The following is a 20224-nucleotide window of genomic DNA, read 5'->3' as shown; positions in this document are numbered from 1 at the left end:
AGCACCTCAACAGGATCTCAGAGGCTTACTGGAAGACATTAGCCGGTGTTGTTTATAGGCTTTCCGCCTAGTTATGCCTTTAGGAATGTAGGCGACCTGTGGTCATAACTCCGGGGAATATCTTTATAGAGTCTGTTTTAATCCTGTCCCCCTCTCACGCAGCAGCGGTGAGAGAGGGGGTAGAACAGCAAGGGGAAATATGTTTTGAGGTAGAAAAAAGAAAACCCCCGTGTCTTACAATGTTCTGTTAGGGGATATAAATTATTTTTTAATCTGACCGTTGTCAGTGCAGTGGTTAGGTTTCCCACTGTCTAGGTTCCGGCATCGATGTAGCAAATTGTCCAAGTAGCTACCCAGGTGCTTGGGGTGAGGCGCGGGAAAAGCTCCGCCAAGGCTTAGGGACTTGAGTTCTCTGAGCCAGCACTCTCCAGCGTGCGCTTAGCTCCTCCTCCGTAACCTCTCTCCTAGAGCATGCAATTTTAAGCAACTTTCTAATTTACTCCTATTATCAAATTTTCTTCATTCTCTTGGTATGTTTATTTGAAAAGCAAGAATGTAAGTTTAGATGCTGGTCCATTTTTGGTGAACAACCTGGGTTTTCATTGCTGATTGGACAGCACCAATAAACAAGTGCTGTTCCTTCTTTTTCAAATAAAGATAGCAAGAGAACGAAGAAAATTGATAATAGGAGTACATTAGAAAGTTGTTTAAAATTGCATGCTCTATCTGAATCATGAAAGAAAAAATGTGGGTTTAGTGTCCCTTTAAGACTTGCTAAGGACCAGTTGATTGTTATTATGTCCTGATACATAAAACCATATAAATCAAAGAGGGTAATTTCTTTTTCATATGACTGTATATATTTATGACACAGGATTTACAGGATATCCTTTATATGTATTTAGAATTTAATTTATATTATAATGGTCTCATGATTTTTTAAACCACTCCCCAGACCCCATCCCTGTTCCTGCACACCACATATCACACTTTTGAATTTGGAAATTTTGGGAGGTATGTGCTGTCTGCCTACACCTGATCTCCCATGACATGGCAATTGATACCATTCCTGCGATACATTAGCTGCTATTGCCCTGCCTATATAAGAGATAGGGGCATTAGACTTATTGAAACCAGGGGGTATACTCTGTAGATGCCCAATGCATTCCCAATAGTACTGTGATGGAACTACAGCTATAAACCTCTTGTCTGTCTGATGGCAATAATGCATGTTGTCACTAATATCTATGTAGTTTCATACAATAATTCAGAGATCTGTACGTTTTAAATAATTTGCTTGCATTGAATAACAATGTAACTAATAAGTGGTTTGAAAAATGGCAAAAGCGCTGTCCTAGGCGTACGCATGCGCACTTCGCGTTTCCAAATGCGATGGCCGCCTTCGGAATTTGCAGCCGATGACGTATGCTGATGGGCGGAGTTGTGTCAAATTTTTACAACCACTCGTGGAAACACCGGTTTTTCAAATTTAGGGCGCGCACTTTTACAATTCATTGACAAGCTGCTGATTGGCTACGGAGATCCACGTGATCAGAACTGCTACTTTCTCTGCCAAAAAAAGAGACGGGTTTCATACTCGGAGAAGGTTCGCTAAAGAAGCGTTTAAGGTACTATTCTCTTTCTTCTTTACACGGTATCCGGGAGCGTGAAAAGCAAGTGCACAATAACCACCATATTATAATCATGAGGTGAATTATTGAGAGAAATATTTAACCAGGACATTTAAACTATTGAGACTGTTGTGTCAAATACGATCAATTTTTATTTTAAAAAAAAGATACAATTGTTGATGGAATAATAATGTAAAAGCAACTGTAGTAAATTAACTTTGTCAGTGTAACAAATACTATTTTTTTAAAAAAATCTGATAATTTTGATACTTTATGGCAAAGAAAAGCATATTTATTTAACTTTTTGTTTTAATGACATTGGTGTCTAAACATTTCTCTAAATATTTGTTAAATTGTATAAATAAAAAATGGTGAATATGAGTAAAGTATTATTTTAATGATTTGTTATATAAACTAATATAACCAGATTGCTGTACACATTCTTGTTAACTCTTTAATTAGATTTCTTGGTAGGTACAGACATAGTTTTACCCGGAGTAGTTAAATATTGGAGTCTTATGAGTCGGGCCGGGTACTATCGCGGTATCTTGGACATCGCAGCGCCTGTGTGATTGGCTGCCGAATCAGGAAGGGGCGTGACCATTGTTCTGCCCTTTATTTCATTGGATGTTACACCCTGATGCATAACGGTGTGATTCCCCGGTAGTATCTATGCGGCCGAACCTTTTGTGTCAGGTGGCTTAAGTGGGAGAGGCTTCTGGTAGAGGACCCTTCTGCTGTGGAGGTAACGGGAGCCCCAGAAGCGGTGTCTGTAATGCTGAGCAATAGGCTATAGGATGCCTCTATAATGCTTGTGTGTACAGGTGTAGTAGGCAGTGCAATGCCAGTATAGTGTGCCCTCCCCTCCGTACTGAGGCTGACATCTCAGGTGTAAGAGAACATTAGTCACACTGTGCAAGTTGTCACATCAGAGTCATTACAGTAGGCATTACACTAATGACACTCACTAGCAATACATGCATGTGAGGTTCCTGCTGAGCTGCTGGATCTGCATTGTTTTAAAGGGACATGAAACCCATATTTTTTTTCTTTCATGATTTAGAAAGGACATGCAATTTTAAACAATTGTCTAATATACTCCTATTATCTTATTTGCTTCATTATTTTGTTATCCTTTGGGGAAAAGCATATCTAGATAGGCTCAGTAACTGCTGATTGGTGGCTGCACATAGATGCCTCTTGTGGATCACCAGTGTACATTGCTATTTCTTCAATAAAGGATATCTAAAGGATGAAGCAAATTAGATGATAGAAGGAATCTGGAATGTTGTTTAAAACTGAATCCTCTACCTGAATCATGAAAAAAAAAGTTTAGGTTTAATGTCCCTTTAAGGGTAATCCCGAGGCTGGAAAAAACTGTGCATAATCTATTTATATTTTCACATGACTGAGGTCGGTAACTGAAGTAATCTTGTTTACAGGTTTGCTAAAACCTCAGCTCTGCCTGTGATTAAAGTGAAGGTTCATTTTGAGGAACTAGTGCCCGTTTTTTAATAAACCGATTAAAAACAAGGGCACTTTAATTAATCAAAATTGACATTTCACTGTTTTCTTCAAAAACTTACCTTTTAATCTTGGCAGCCGCTCCAGCACTTCCTTCGCCCGTCGCAAGCTGTCTTTGCGGGTCCAAAATGACGAATCCGGCTTCCTCCAATCAGTGTTGCATCAGGCCAAGATTCCCCCCCGGGGGGGGGGAGCTGTCATTGGAGGAAGCCTGATTTGTCATTTTTGGCGTCTGCAGAGGCTTCCGACGGCCGGGGGAATCGCTGGAGTGGCATTCAGGATTAAAAGGTAAGTTTTTGAAAACAATGAGATGTCAATTTTGATGAATTCAAGTGTCCTTGTTTTTAATCAGTTTATTAAAAACCGGGCACTAATTAATCAAAATGGACCTTCACTTCAAAGGGGCATAATGCTCATATGCTAAGTTACTTCAGTGTGATGCAGCATAACTGTAAAAAGCTGACATGAAAAGATCACCTGAGCATCTTTGTAAAAAGGGGAATATATTTTACTTCACAATTTCTTCAGCTCACCAGGCTAAGTGTTCTGGTAACGCGAATACTTCAGGTGCTGTCCAGCTGCAAGTTGGGGGAGATGGGCCATCAGCAACCCACCTGAAGTAAGACCCTTTTTTTCGTTATTTATTTTTTCAAATTTTAATTGGGATTTCCATGTTAAACTAAAATGTAAAAAAATAATCACTTAGGGCTTGATTTATCAAGCCCTCACCCCCCCTATGACTGCAGGTTCTCAAGAGAACTTGAAGTCACACTTCCCTACTTTCTCCACCTCTTAGGTGTAGAATTTTTAAATTTCCCTGTTCTTGTTCGATTGAGGTGATTGACAGCTCCTGCCCGCACGTGATTGGCTGTGCGCAGGCAGGGGGCAGGATTGCACGCGAGCACATAATAGCGCTTGTGTGCAGTGTTAAATTCTGGCATCGGATTGCACCGCCTTTGATTGATCGAGCCCTAAGTGACTACTACCCAAGCATACCCCACACTGAGCAGAATCAAATTATATCAGTTAGGACCCTAACTTGGGGATAGGACCCCACAATAGCCCCCTGAATGCACTGCCCCTATTCACTCTCATAGGTGAATGGCAAATACCTAAGTCGTATAAACATCTGCCCTATAAAAACTAGACTTATCACCTTGTGAGTGACTAGGGTCAGTGTGTTTAGGAGGCACTTGGGTTCTTTTGCCAAGTTAGGGTCCTATTTTTGGTGTCACTGGATTCTGCTTAGTCTGGGGTATATTTAGCTAGAAGTCACTAAGTGACACAAAGCCTAGTTCTTATATGGCTGGTGTTTGACGTATGTATTTGCCATTATCGCCTGAGAGTGGATACAGGCAGTGCATTCAAGGGGATCCTGAGAGGTCTTATCCCCAAGTTAGGGTCCGAACTTTGGTGTCCTTGGCTTCTGCTAAGTCTGGGGTTTACTTGGGTAGTAGTCACTTGGTGACATAATGGCTAGTTTTTATAGGGCAGGTGTTTTTATAATGTGTTTATGCATCATGACTTGTGAGAGTAGATAGGGGCAGTGTGTTCCGGGGGCTTTTGAGGGGTTCCTAACTTTGAAGTAATTGGATTTTGTTTAGTTAAGTGATGGCGAACCTTGGCACTCCAGATGTTTAAGAACTACATTTCCCATGATGCTTGACTGCAGAGTGCCTAAGCATCATGGGGAATGTAGTTCTGAAACATCTGGAGTGCCAAGGTTCGCCATCACTGGTCTAGACTCTAGGGCTGTGCTTTCTAAACTGTCGTGACACATTAGTGTGTCCCCTGGTTCAGCACAATTTTTTTAAAATTCTTTTAAAAAATTTTTTTTTTTTTTTGGTTTCCGACTTTCAGTCTGCCTGCTATGCATATCACGTAGTTGACACGTAATTGATACCTAGTGGGTAACATATCTTCTTAACCTATTGGCGCAGCTAAGCGGGAATTGAAACTATTCCCATTGGCGACACATTGGCTCCTGACTGCATGTGCAGTCTCCTCAATCGGCTCGTGACTGCACGTGTAGTCAGCGAGTGGGACAGCAGTGTGCTTGCAGCGCGGGCAGTAGTCAGTCGGTCTCTCAGAGCTCTGAGGGCAGCAGCTTAAACACTGTGCAGAAATCAGTGTGTTTTTTTTTTTTTTGGAAGCTAGCTCCCAGTAGTGCATTGCTGTTCCTGTTCTTGATATATGGATAGGAAGTGGAAGCTTAAAAATGCTTGATGATGAAATGCGAGTATCTGTTATGGTATAACCCGGATATCAAGGGTTAATACCAGATGAAAGATGCCCTGAATACGGGATCAGCAACACACGAACCCAGTTAATTTCTGGTTGACACTCCCTAGGAGACCAGATGGGGGGTTGGAAGAAGATGGTACATTAGAGGGAAGACGCCCTTTTACAGGATACATAAGAATTGCATTACTGAACCAAATAAACAAACACAAGAAAACAAGGGAGTCCTTCTTGACACCTGGCAGTCTGATTAAACAATGTGAACGCTTATCACTTAAACTTAATTACAGTAAACAATAGCTGATGTCAGGAAACCTGTTTTCAGAAAATAGTTTCACAAAGTTAACCCTTCCAGTACTGACAGAGGGGTCTGTCACAATCTTTATCTAATATTCAACTAAATATTCAGAAACTATTTTCATCCCATCAACCTCATACATCCCATTAAAATAGTAAGTAGCTATTGGTGGTGGGAAACTTTTTTTTTTTTTTTAATTCTTGCACATACACTTACATACTGTTACTTGTAAATACATTTCGTTATTATAAAATTTATGTATTTGTCCATATCTCTTAAAACAAGTTAGTTTAACCTCCTGTTTGCTAGTACAACTGAATTACTATGTCGCAAAATGTCAGTCTAAAAAGTGTCAACAACATGAAAAGTTTTGAAAGCTCTGCTCTAGGGTATACTTGGGTAGTAGTCACTAAATGACAGTCTTCTTTTAATAGGAAAGATGTTTATATGATCTATATATTTTGCCATTATCACCTGTGAGTGAATAGGGGCAGTGCATTCAGGGGGATCCTGATGTGTCTTATCCCCAAGTTAGGGTTGTAACTTTTGTGTCTTTGGATTCCGCTCAGTCTAGGGTTGGGTAGTAGTCACTTTTTTTTTTTTTTTTATTGAAGAAAAAGTACAGTTAATAAAGTACACACATTGACAAGTAGAGTTATAGCAACATTACAATTCATAGTATGAAGTGAGCACAACGTGTTGAATATTGATACAATATCAGTAGTGGCATAGTTGCTATCAGAAAAAAACAAAGAAAATCTACAAGTTTGAAATTAGGGCAATGTTATAATATGGAGTAATTCATGTATTGAGGATATAACAAAACAATAAAACAAAGCATCATTATCTTCATAACCATCCCAACCAGTATTGGTAGTCGGGGAAGAAAAAACTGAGTGTTGTATAATGGGGTTAGAAATTGCACTAGGGGGGTTCCCATCAGCTCCAGACCTGTTAACTGAACGGGTGATGCCCCAGTTCGAATGCCAATACTATCCACTAGGCATGATCATTATATGAAGTCAAACATATGACTGCTAAAAACAAATTTAGGATGGCTCAAAAGAATATTAATATTAAACAATCAAGGAAAAAGTGACAATACTAGCCGTCCAGAACAGTTATATCGAATAAAGGTTAATTTTAAAGCTTATGTGGAATATAACGAGTTGTGTAGCACAACACTGCATTTTATCCTGTACGATAGAGCCAGTTATAAATTCAGGAGCGTGTTAGAGCATAACAAGAGTTAGCTAATTAGTGTGATTTAACCCTTTCATGACTGGGTTAAAGTGCCTACATCGGAACAACTGTTCCAATGTAGACAAATTGAAACCACGCGATCGTGCATACGGTCGCGAGATTTAAATAATTGGATCGCATCTGGGGGGCATCCCTACAACCCTAGGAACGCCCTCCGGACCGCGATCAAATCCTAGAAGCACAGAAGGCTTCAGGACAGCCGTTAGCTATGACGTTCTATTCCGTCATAACGGCTTTAAAGCTCAGTGTAATTATGACGGAATATAACGGCATTCAAAGGTTAAAGTGGCACCACTGTAGACTTGAATACAGATAGTTACAAAACATAGAGACCTGTAGGCTCCAGGAAATACTAATTACCGAGATAAACCATACCCATGACCATTGTTATGACCAATGTTATACTGAGAATATATAGTTAGGTTAGCTAATACCATATGAATCATTTGAGATAGTGTAGGGAGCATATGTTATACCATTGCATAGTATGATAATAATGTCAAATTCCCAATCAGACACATGGTAGCCTCAAGCAAATTTATCTATAGATTACTTAAAAGGTTTGAAAGAGGTAGAGTGACCCACATAAAAGTATGGTGTGAGTATTTGTATTCCAGGCTGATATGGGAGAAATAGCTATGGTTCTGAGAGTGTTACAAAGACACTAACCCTTCAAACAATTACAAATTTGAGAAAATAATTAGGAGGGCATCAGTGTTATTACGTTGACCTGTGCAGTTATAGTGGGAAGATGGCGGTGTAACTCGCAAGTTCTCAGCAAAATCAGTCAGATTATCATACCTGTGGTGGACCTATATACCTGCTAAGCAAGTGAGAACTGAATATTGCAACAGGGGGTGTAGGGCAGATCATACCAGAGCATTACATAAAACATACTTGGAAAGGGACCCCCTATTACCTCATGGCAATGAACATTAGTAAAAGAAAATCTGAAAACATAGAACAATTTGAAAAAGCTGTCCAGTCAATCATGGAGGTAATATGTGACTTATGCAAGTGAAAGTTACCAGTAGCAGGTCACCTAGGACGCCATTCTCGGCATGATATGTGAAAAATAAACAAGTTTAATAATTAAACAATAAAGGCCAACAGGGCTAAAACTAAAAATAGGCAGTCTCCAGTACAGTTCCTTCCAAAATGAACAGGAGGGGACCGCAAGGTCTACATGTGAGCGGGAGCCAAAGTCACAATCTGATTAGCCGACTCCACAACGATTGGAGGCAAGCTGGCAATACAGCAGGCACATATAGAAGATGGGTAAGGCTCCACTAGCTTTCTGCAGGCTGTGAGCCTGGCGTGTTTGCGGAAGACGGCAACCGCAGGGGATCCACACCTCTACACTATACTCTGAAGGGATGCTAGTACTGTTCAATCCCATGCTGCAGGCTGAGTGTAGCGGTACGTTGGCAAGGAAGCAGTTAATCTCCAGGGCTAGCTTGTCATTCGATAAAGAGGATCCTGCAGCTTCATATTAACAATGCGTGTCCATCCTTTTAAAACGCAATTGGTCTCCTCCAAACCGTGTAGAGGGAATTGCCTCTGGTGCGATAGATCCGTTTCACCCTCTATAATTGCCTCCAAAGCGATCTGACCCTCTGACTGCGATAGGCTAACTGTGAGGCATAGATCCGCTGCTGGTGTTATTTTGCCGGGATCTTCACTAAGAAACCCTCACTTACTTGCAGGTTAGTTGACAACAAGTTCTGATGAGACTTGGTCGGCCAAGCAGAAGTGCTAGGAGGGTCAGTTACTTGAATTGCTCTCGCTTCACTCTGAGTACTCTCATAGATGCTGCCAAGGAGTCAAGCCTTGTGTAAAAATTTCCAGGAGGGACAAGGTCATGTGTTCCATTTTGCTTATCGCCAGAGTGAGCATGGTTGAAGAGCCTGGATGCTTAATTTTATCTTTTTATGCCTTCTCGGTAGCCAGGAGTTGTAACGTCCTGATCCCAGTAGTTTCCCGGACACACTTATTGCCAAGGGAGGACTGGATGGCTTGAGATTCTGCCACAGATCTTCTATACGCAGAGGTAACTCAAAGAGCAGTATGAATCGGTGGCCATCTTGGTCTGCCGCCCACCAGAAGTCACAGAGCTTATTTTTTTTTTTATATTTTTTTTTCTTTGATTTTATTTAACATTGAAGTCCCTATTAGGTTTTAAATAATGAATAACGAAACTGACTAACTTCAGGTATGTCCATTACCAGTGCTTAGGTCATGCATTGCTTTGCTGTGATTTCTTGAGATTTTCGTAGTAAACCTTATTAAACTGAATAGGAAAATAACATGACTGTGCCTGCACATGCCAAATGCACACGCCCTTGCAAGTCCTGTGACTAGTATCCTGATTGGCTGCTTAAAGTCTTTTTACAGTGCGGTGTGAACACTTAGGACATTTTGAGGTAAAATGTTTTCCTTTATTACATAGATGTTCAGGTGATACTTTCTAGTCCTCTTTTTACAGCTATGCTTCATGACTTTCAAGTGCTTCAACATTTGGATATCATGAGATTGAAATTCTCCACCTAAGAGGTTAGGAAGCAGCGGTCTGAACTTGTGAGAACCTGCAATTGTAGGGGGTGAACGGCTTGATAAATCGAGCCCAAAGTGATGATTGCAGGAATTGTATCATTAAACTGTTACATTATACTCCTATGTTTATCACCACCTGTTCCTGAAAAGTGCTTTCAGTCTGTGTTTACAAGTGGGGTAGTGCTCAGTGCCTGATGCCTGCTATATATGAGCTGGATATCAGGTTTGTAATGGCTGTAGTTTGATATCTGTACAGTGAACATTTGTTTGGAGAACACTACAGTCTACAAAGCAGCAGCTTGTTAAACAGTGGAATTGTTTTTATTGCCATAGACTTTATGTCCAATGTTGATAGTTTGTTTCCATTTCTTTGTTTCCTCTCTGTGTTTGTAATGCAGCACTGGTTGTATTTTAGCTTTAAAGGGACAGTAAACGCCACTAAACTCTATTTATTCAAAAAATACATAACGAATCAACCATTATTCACATACCCCCAATAGTGAAGCAGATCATCAGCCATAAATATCGGTAATGTAATCATCTAAATATGTCTAAAAAATGGCCCCCAACTCCTCCTCCCTTTACCTTCTTCATCATCCAATTTTTTTTTTTTTTTTAATACCTCTGCTCGTTCACAAGGCTTTCAACTGTCATCACGCAGTGACATATGAACGCTACTTGCACGTCAATGCGCATGTGCACCGCAATGAATTTCCTGATCTTAATTACCTGATGAGCAGAGGGAGCGCATTCAGCAGCAGACTCTGTCTGTAGAGTTCAACTTCCTGCTCCACCAGTTGCGCCTCCAGTGTATTTACATATAGTCTTAATATATTTAAAATCCCCTTACTATAATTGGACTTTGTTTAAAAATCAATATAATTCTCATTCTAAATTTTATCTACACTAATTTTTAGATTGCTATAAAATAAACGCTACTTTGATACCCTGTGTACTTTTCTTCAATGTCCGTAAAAAACAAAACAAAAAAAAACAGGTTTTTATCTAATGGTTCCGGATTTTTCATTCCCCTTAGACGTCGCGCATGTGCAAATTTGGCGCGTCATGTGTGATCCGATATGATCACACAAGCTCAACTGTCCGTGCATGGAAAGGTAAACTGATTTGCGAGTCGTTTACTAGAGGGGCATATGTAATTAAGGTACTGAAATTTCCTTGGGGGCCGAGTTTGGGGGGGGGGACATTAACGGTCTGGATGGACATTTTAACTCAGAATTCGAAACAATACGATGGGAGCTATTATATTTCAAAGGTAAGTGTTTACTGTCCCTTTTCAAGTCTTTTTATTTGAAATATAATTGAAAATAAGTAGTGAGGTTGTATTTATGTTTTATTTTAATTTAATTTTTTTTTTTTTACACAACTCTTTCTAAAGACAGGCTGTTTACTTGAAAATGTCTAAGTGGGGGGGGCACACTCCAAGTATCAAAACTATTTACTTTTTTCTAATGGTGGTGAGAGTCCATGATCCTTATTGTTGAATTAAATCACCTGGCCACTAGGAAGAGGCAAAGACACCCTATACCATTGTTTTAATAATCCCTCCTACTTCCTCTTCCCTCCCAATATTTCCTTGTCTTGACAAGGAGAGAGTATGGATAGAGATGTCGCTAAAATGAAGAATTTCAGATTTTTATTCCTTCAATGGATAGTTACTGGAAGAGAAGGATTTAGGAAAGTGTTCCTTCTTTCTGAAGGTCCTGGTCATTTGACAGAGGTTTCACTTACAATGTACCTGTGGGGTTCAGTTTAGTGTGAGGGGTATGCTTGTGCAACTAGTGTGGTGTGTTTTGTACTTCTCCCCTGAGTGATTGCTAGTCTTAAACAGGAGGGCGTTTCAGCAATCTTTATAGCTCCAGCTTGGTCTCAACTAAGTTGGTATGCAGACCTATTCAGGATGTCCTGTGCTGCTCCATGGCGCCTTCCACTTAGACAAGACTTGCTCATGCAGGTGCTGGTCTTTTTTTTTTTTTATATATTCAATTTTTATTAAATTTTCACATCAACAGAGTGTAAAACAAACAAAATCCAAAAGAATAAAGAAAGAAAACAGCGTAACTACAGTATATCTTTAAGGACAGCTGTGGCACTTATACGCCCGTGACCTAAAGTTACAAAGGCCTTCAGCAGGTCAAAATGCAGTCCATGTGCAATTGTCTCTTTTCATCTGAGCTTAAGTCTTTAGCTATCCCACTTAATGAAAGTTTCTAGAAATGCATACAGTATAGGGAGCCTGTGTTTCTAAGATGTAGGACTGTGCTTATTGACAGATGACCTTTTATAACATTGCAAATTGTATGCGCCTCAGCTGTGCGCAATAAAATAAGATGCGAACAGTTTTTATCAAAAAAAATACAGGAAAATAAGGAAATATAACAACAGTAAATAAAAATTAAATAAATAAATAAATAGTAATAAGTGAACCCAGTGTGCCCCGACCGAAAGCTAAATTCCATTTATATCCATAATTGTGTCTAAAAAAAAAAGGGGGTTATTCTCAGTTGTGCCCATGTTGGAAAGACTCCCATAAAAAGAGCATATCTTCAAAGAAGTCTAAATTACCCACTTGCAAGTAATGAAACCTTTCCAACATCAAATCTTTGCTAACTAATCTCTTCCAATCATTAATATCAGGGGTTTTGGAGGACTTCCAGTATCTGGGGATCATCTGTTTTGCTGTATTTATCATAATTTGGAATAACTGCCTACGTATCTTACATGTTATTTGAGGTATATGTTGAAGCAGAGTGACCTCCACATTTGGGTTTAGTTGTGTGTGTAGGACCTGGTTGATATTGTTGAAAATTTCTACCCAGAAGGTCTTAATGGGTATGCAGTCCCACCAAATATGTTTCATATGCCCCACCTGCTCACAACCTCTCCAACAGGTGCCTGAGTTTGTTTTATATATGTGTTTGAGTCTTGCCGGTGTTAAATACCACCTCATACATATTTTTATATTGGTTTCTTTCGCCCCTGAAGAATGTGCAGACCGCGTTAGCCTTTTAAATCTATCAAGCCAATCCTTATGTGAAGTGTTTGTGTCCAGCTCTCTATCCCACCCCGTTGTGTATGAAGGTAGCTTTGGAAATCTATTCTCCAAAACTAATCTGTATAGTGATGAGACTGATCTGAGGGGTTTTGACTCCTTTATGCACGCTTGCTCAAACTGTGTTGGGGGTCGTAAGAAGTCAGCTTTGCATCTATGTGATATAATAAAGTGTCTAGCTTGGTGGTAATTAAACCAAGAGGCAAAGAAAGGAACCGACATTGGATCTATTTGCTGTTTTGTTTTTAGCTTGCCATTGTTTAAAAGTGAGTGTATCTGTACGTAAGAAGAAGGCGAGGTGTCTAAGTTCTTTACATTTTGAAGGCCTGGGGGGAATTCAGGGTTTATTAGTAAATTTGTGAGTGGGGAGCATTTTGTGGATATTTTTGGGAACATTTTAAGGACTAGTAACCAGTCCCTCCATGTTTCATTAGTGATACAGGATTTTGAGATATTAGGGTTTTTTAAAGCTGTAAGATTCCAGCATTTATTGCCCATATAATGCGTGTCAGCTAAGTGGGTTTCTATCTGTACCCATCCTTTATGCTGTGCGCCCTCCGGTTTGCACCAATCAATGACTCTTTGAAGGGAAATGGCCAGTTTGTATGAGCTGAGATGTGGTACACCTAGGCCTCCCTGTGCTGGTAATTTGTAAATCGTACTTTTATTAATACGTGGCGGCCTGCGTCGCCATATGTAGTCATTCATGATTTTTTGTAAAATATTAATCTCCGTGGAGATATGTTGGATGGGTACAGTTTGTAGGATATAGAGTGCTTTAGGTAACAATACCATTTTGGCGGCTTGTATTCTGCCTAGCCAGGAAATGTTTTTTAATAACCAGGAGGAGGTCAGAGAGTGGAACTCTGTGATCAGCTCTCCGTAATTATGTTTACGCGTGGAAGATTTATCGGGTGTTAAATAAGTGCCCAAGTATTTAAGATACTTGGGTTGTACTTTCAAAGGGCACAGCGCTGTGATTTCATCTAGTATCTTCTTCGGGATCCCTATCGGTAAGAATTCGGACTTGGACATGTTGACCGAGAAGTTAGAAACCATGCCAAAGTGTTCTAGTTCTGTCATTGCATGAGTAATAGATGTGAGGGGATCAGTTAGTGTCATTAATAAGTCGTCGGCGTATATGGCTAATTTGTGATGATTGTCTCCTATGTGTATACCTGTGATGCGAGAGTTTGCTCTAAGTTTGATTGCTAGGGGTTCTAATGAAAGGATAAACAATAAAGGGGATAGGGGACAACCCTGTCTGGAGCCATTTCGTATCTCAAACGCTTCTGATAGCGTCCCGTTCACTCTCACCTGAGCAGTTGGGTTAGTGTATAAGGCCATAATTTTGTGGATAAACTGTGCTGGGAAGTCGAATCGTCTCAGTGTCTCCTGTAAAAAGGTCCAGTCCAGTCTGTCGAAAGCCTTTTCGGCGTCAGTAGAGAGGAACAGTGCGGGGAGCTCAGTCTGAGAAACGTAGTCTATGAGATTGAGTACTTTTACAGTGTTGTCCTTCGCCTCCCTTGTGGGCACGAAGCCCGCCTGGTCTTGGTGTATTAATTGTGGGAGAAACTTGTTAATTCGGGTCGCTAATATTTTGGCGTATAGCTTCAGGTCGGTATTGAGCAAAGAGATAGGTCTGAAATTGGCCGGCTTGTCTGGGTCCTTACCCGCTTTTTCCAGGACTGATATATTAGCTTGTAACATGGTGTCTGGGAAGGCTGAAATGTCTGTTATGTAATTAAACAAAGAAGTTAGATAGGGGGCCAAATACTTAGAGAATGTCTTGTAGTAGAGGCTAGAGAATCCGTCAGGGCCTGGTGCTTTTTTTGGTTTTAGGGTGTTAATAGCTTCTAATACCTCTTTAATGTTGAAAGGTTGACTTAAAGCATCTTTTTGTTCTGCACTAAGTTTCGGGATTTGAACTTGATCTAAGTATTGCTGACATTTATGGCGATGAGTGTGGTCTGACCTGTCTGGGAATAAATTGTATAATCTGTGGTAGTATTTTTTAAATTCTTCAGCTATTTTGTGAGTGTCTTCAACATGTTTACCTGTGTCAGTTTTAATCGAGTGGACATATGTTTGCTGTTGTCTTTTTTTTAAAGCCCGAGCCAACCACTTTCCGGGTTTATTCCCTTCCCTATAAAATGTTTGTTGGAAGGATAATAGCTGCTTTTGTGCGTTTATCTGAAGTAGCTTATTTAATTGATCTCTTTTAGAGGTCAGCTCTTCTAAAACTAGAACGTTATCCGGAGATTGTTTATGTAGGTAGTCAAGGTTAGATATGTCCTTGGCTAGTAAGGTGAGTTGTTCCCTCCTTTTCTTTGTTATAAGTGCCTTTGTTTTAATTAGTTCTCCTCTAATTGTGCTTTTATGAGCTTCCCAGATGGTCGGGATTTGAACATCTGGTGTATTATTTAGAATGAAATAAGATTTTATATGTTTGGCCAGCTTTTTTACCTGATTTTTCCCCACTAGTAAAGACTCATCTAGTCTCCATTGAAAGGATTTCAAGGGAGCCGAAGGCCACGCCAGCCTGCAAGAAACTAATGAGTGATCGGACCAAGTAGTGTGTGAGATATCCGCAGTTTTAATGTATGACAGGGCCAGATGGTCTACCAGAACATAGTCCAGTCTTGAATAACATTTATTTGGACTCGAAAAGAAAGTAAAATCTCTTTTCTGAGGGTGTAAATATCTCCAGGTGTCGTGTACACCTAACAATTTGAGATTTTGCCAAATACTATGCATGTTAGAAGTTTTTTGTCGTGTGTCTGGGTTAGAGCAGTCAATCTTGGGGTTAAGGGGGACGTTGAGGTCTCCTGCAATAATCAGAGAACCTTTAGCATGCGTAACTATAGAATTGGTGATCGTGTTGATAAATTTGCTCTGAAATTTATTGGGGGCATACACATTAGCTAATGTAACTGGTTTGCCAAATAGGAGCCCTGTGATGCATAAAAATCTCCCTTCTCTATCACATTCTACATGAGTTTTAGTGAATGATATGTTTTTGTGTATTAATATACTGACCCCATTTGTTTTTTTAGCGGCGTTTGTGCTGTGGTAATGCTGTGGATAGCTAGAGGAGAAGTATTTGGGGATATGTTTAGATTTGAAATGTGTCTCCTGAAGCATGAGGATGTGCCCCCCCCTTCTCTGCAGATCAATTATTGCCATCCTACGTTTATTTGGGCAGTTTAAACCTTTCGTGTTTTGGGTGATAATGACCAGTTCTTGTTGTTGTTGACCCTCCCTATTCGTCATGGTTTTCTATGTGTAGTGATGGGTAATGTAGTGGTAGCAACTTACCAAGTTCTCCTGATAACAGATCCGGGCACACTGGGCTAGACAATACAATAAAATTGACAACAATAAAATTAAGTACATGAACATAAAACAAAACAAAAAACCACATTCTTCTTCCAAAAAGTGGAAGAGTTACGAAAAACATCTAAACTACTAGGGAGATTATCTCCCAACTGGCTGAGCACATTGAGTTTACAATTTAAGAACAAAACATTGCAATCAGTAAGGCATGAACAGGATATTCATAACAAATATTGATACTGAAGGGTTGGTGGCCCTGAACTACAGTCCAACTGTTAACCAATGAACGTCCTTCAGGAGTCAGACCTAGGGGAAAGGAGAGAAAAAAAAGAAACAACAATGCAGAGAAATCGTTGCAACAAAGGAGAAAAGGATACAGTCAGCTTCAGTGCGCTCATCCCTTTTCAGACTCCGGATTTTGACTGCCTATAGTCATTCTGCGAGACCTCTTCTTTTGTACTTGCTGCCAGATTTTCCTCTGAGGTAGCTGGACCATGCTAGACTCTTTGTTTTGCTGATCCTGTGTTCCCAGGGATTCTTCCAGCACTGGTGTAGGGATGTCTAGCTCTTTGCAGATTTTGTGGATGTCCCCTGGAGTAGTGCAGACCAATCTCCTCCCCTGCCATATGATTATTAGATGGAAGGGGAAACCCCATCTATAAGGAATGTTCATTTTCCTGAGCAACAAGGTAAGAGGTTTGAGCTCTTTGCGTTTGGTTAGAGTTCTTTGCGAAAGATCTGCAAACATCTGAATATTTGCGTTTTCGTACGTGATAGATTGCTTTTCTCGGGATGATTTCATGATCTCTTCCTTGACCTGAAAATTGGTAATACGTACTATCACATCCCTGGGAGGCTGTGAGTCCGGGGGCTTGGGACGAAGTGCTCTATGCGCCCTGTCAATATCTATCATCTGAGGTGACTCTGTTTGCATAAGGAAATTAAAGAGATCTTGTAGGTACTGCTCCAGGCCAGATGCAGGTATAGATTCAGGTATCCCTCTGATTCTAATATTGTGCCTCCTGCTCCTATTTTCTGCGTCGTCTATTTTTTCCTCTAAGTCATGAATTACATCATTTTGCTTATATATGAGCTTATGCAGATCTAACAGTGCTGTCGCATGAGTGTCTTGTGTGTCTTCCACTACCTCCACTCTATGACCAATATCTGACAGTTCCTTTTTTAGGTCATTTATTTCATCTTTAATGCATTGCTTTACCTGCAGAATCAGGGTAGAGAAATCTTTTTTCGAGGGTAGTGACTCAAATAAGGCTTTGGGTACTGTGACAGCATCTGCTATTGATTCAGATTCAGACTCAGAAGAGGAGTATGCATTTACAGAGTCTTGTTCTTCTGAAGGATTGAGTGTGACAGACTTGGTTTCTGCTGTTTTGAAAAAATCGTTTACAGAGGGTGTGGGGTGGCTTTTTTGCTTAGGTACTGTCCCTTTTCTACCAATTTTTTTAGGAGACATGATGATATTTCCCACAAGCTAGAAGCCAGTGCTGCGTGGTTAGAAAGTCTGTATATCTCTTATTTTGAATTCACCAGAGCACGGAGGTTATGAAAGTTATGCACTCTTCTAATGCATATGTCAAGAAACAAAAAAACTGCTGAATTATGTTTGCTGGACTGGTTGAATATGGTGTGGCTGCATGAGCACTCAGACTTTTATATGATATAACGTGTATCACCCAAGGCCTACCTCTAGATTAATTCCTTCTGTCTCCCATGCTGGCTTAGCAAAAAGTATGTTGCACGATGTCTTCCCCCTTTCATGCCTATCCTGCTCTTTTTCTTGCGATGTTTGCCTTTATAGCATCTTTGCTCAAGTCTTGCAATGATGGGATGTTTGTCCCCTTAGTTATGTTTTCATGATAGTGGAGTGGTGTGGTAGGGTGATGGTGACTGCGTGTTTGCTTGCAGCCATTAAGCCTCTGCAGTTATAAAGATGGCGCGCTCCGCCCCGGAGCTTTTGCGATTCTTACCGGACTCCTAGGTACAATTGGAAAAACGGCCTGTTGTCTGCCTCTTTCGCCTTTAGCTTACCTCCGCTTCAGGTCAGGGTAGTTCTTCTGGAGTCCGGAGTGTGGTGTTCGCAAAATCTAGCGTGGATCAGGGCCTAGGCGTAGCGTAGTATTATCGCCCCAGTTGCGATCACGATCCGTCCATCAGCTTCATATTAGGCTATCTGAGCAGTAGTTAGCCCAATCCACTTTGCTGGGTGACTTTATCCCACCTCGATTAGGCTTTTTAATGCCACTCAGCCAGATAGGGCTCAGGAGCTCACTTAAGCCGCGGCCATCTCCTAGGCTGGCTAGCTCCGCCCCCGCAGGTGCTGGTCTTTTATCACAATCTCCAGTCTCTCTCAACCTAACTGCATGGAGATTGAACACTTGATCTTGGCTCAGAGTCTTTTCTGATTCTGTCATTGATACTTTACTTCAGGCTTGTAAGCCTATTACTAGATGGCTCTATTACAAGTTATGGAAGGTGTACCTTTCTTGGTGTTCTAGGCATGATTTTTCATTGCATTCAGTGAGAACTAGGATTTTAAAATCCCTTCATGAAGGTTTAGACAAGGGCCTGTCGGACAGTTTTATTAAGGGTCAGATTTGTGCCCTTTCAGTTATTTTACATAGGTTAGCTCTGCTACCTGACATTTAATGCGTTTGTTAGGATTAGGCCAGTAATTAAGCCATCTTACCCCCTTGGAATCCCAATCTGGTTCTCAAGGCTTTACAATCTCCATTTGAATCAGTTCATAATTAAGATACTATCTTGGAAAGTTGTGGTGGTTTTTTTCTCTTTTGGCAATCTATTTAGTGAGAATTCTAAATTGTCTGCACTTCTGACCCTCAATATTTGATCTTTCATCAGGGTAAGGCAGTTTTGCGTACGGTTTGGCTTTCTGCCCAAAGTGGTTTCTGTGGAAAATATTAACCGTGAAATGGTTGTTCAATCCCTATGTCGTAATCCAAAGTCTTCAAAGAAGAGTCTTTTTACATCATTTAGATGTGTTTTTGGGGTTTGAAATTCTATATACATGCTTCCAGTTTATTTCTTTTATATTCTGTAAGAGGGGTCACAAGGCTACTTCTGTTCCCTTGTCCTTTTGGTTGAGTAGCATAATAGGTATGGCTGACTTGGAAGGCGGGTCAGCAACCGCCTAACTGAATCACTGTTCATTCTACTCGTTCTGTTTCAAGTTGCTGGACTTTTAAAAATGAGGCTTCTGTAGAACAGATTTGGAAGGCTGCTACCTGGTTGTTGCATACTTTTACTAAATTCTATCTTTTTTTTGATCTTTCGGTATAATGGTTCTACAGTCGGTAGTTCCTGATAAATGGATTGCTTTGTGCATTTTTTTTTTTCTCCTTCCGAAATTTTTGGACTCTACAGCTTGTGTATTGATTCCTAATAGTAAGGGTTGTGGACTCTCAGTACCTCCAGAGGAAAAACCGGTACATAAATTGGATATGGTATTTAAACCTAAGTTGAAAACCCCTAAAGTGTTTCCTGTACCTTCATTGGCAGCGGATATTATATCCAAGGAGTGGGAAGAACCTGGTGTCCCCTTTCCCCTTCAAGATTTAAGAGAATGTTTCCTGTTCTGAAAAGCAATTTTGAGGTGTAGACTAAGGCCCCTAAATTAGATGGAGCCATTTCCACTCTGACTAAATGCACTGCTATCCATCTGGAAGATAGCACATCTTTTTAAGGACCCTATAGATAGGAAGGGTATCTGAGGGAGGGAGGCTTGCTATTCCAACCTGCTTTAGGTATTGCTGCTGTGGCTGGAGCTACCAACTTTTGTTGTGATACCTTTTTCTGAACTAATTTCAGTAGAATCCTCTTTGGAGGCTATCGAAGACCACATTCAGGCCCTAAAAGTCTGACAATTCCTTAATTTGTGACGCCATTATTCAAATCTGTCTCAATGCCAAGAACTCTGGATTTGCTGTGCTAGCTAGTAGGACTCTGACTAAAGTCTTGGTCAGCGGACATGATTTTCAAGTCCAGGCTACTGTCTTTGGCCTTTAAGGGAAAGTCCTTATTTGGGCCAGGCCTGGATTCCATAATTTCTACTGTCACTGGCGGAAAGGGGCCTTTCTACCCCAGGATAAGAAATCTAGAGCTAATGGATGTCCTATGGTGCATTTTTTGCTCCTTTCGTTTGATCAAGAGTAGACACAGAGGAGCTCTTCCACAACCAAATCTGAAATGCCCTGGTGTTACCGGGAAGCCCAACCTGGTGTGGAGCAAGAAAAAAAACAACCCAAGAAATCCAGAAGTTTGGGCTCACTC

General features: G+C 40.5%; 1 protein-coding gene across 1 annotated transcript in view; it reads left to right on the top strand.

Moving 5' to 3' along the window:
* The first annotated feature begins 1479 nt into the window (after positions 1–1479).
* LOC128636274 (cytoskeleton-associated protein 5-A) overlaps positions 1480–20224 on the top strand; it is an 825907-nt gene continuing 807162 nt past the window's right edge. The window contains exon 1 of the mRNA XM_053689308.1: positions 1480–1628. The gene's annotated coding sequence lies outside the window, so the exon portion shown is untranslated. The remainder of the gene's footprint in view (positions 1629–20224) is intronic.

The sequence above is a fragment of the Bombina bombina genome, chromosome 7, assembly GCF_027579735.1.
Source record: "Bombina bombina isolate aBomBom1 chromosome 7, aBomBom1.pri, whole genome shotgun sequence".
In the NCBI taxonomy this organism is placed as follows: Eukaryota; Metazoa; Chordata; class Amphibia; order Anura; family Bombinatoridae; genus Bombina; species Bombina bombina.
The sequence above is the reverse complement of the archived record's forward strand: the minus strand, read 5'-3'. Positions and strand labels throughout refer to the sequence as shown.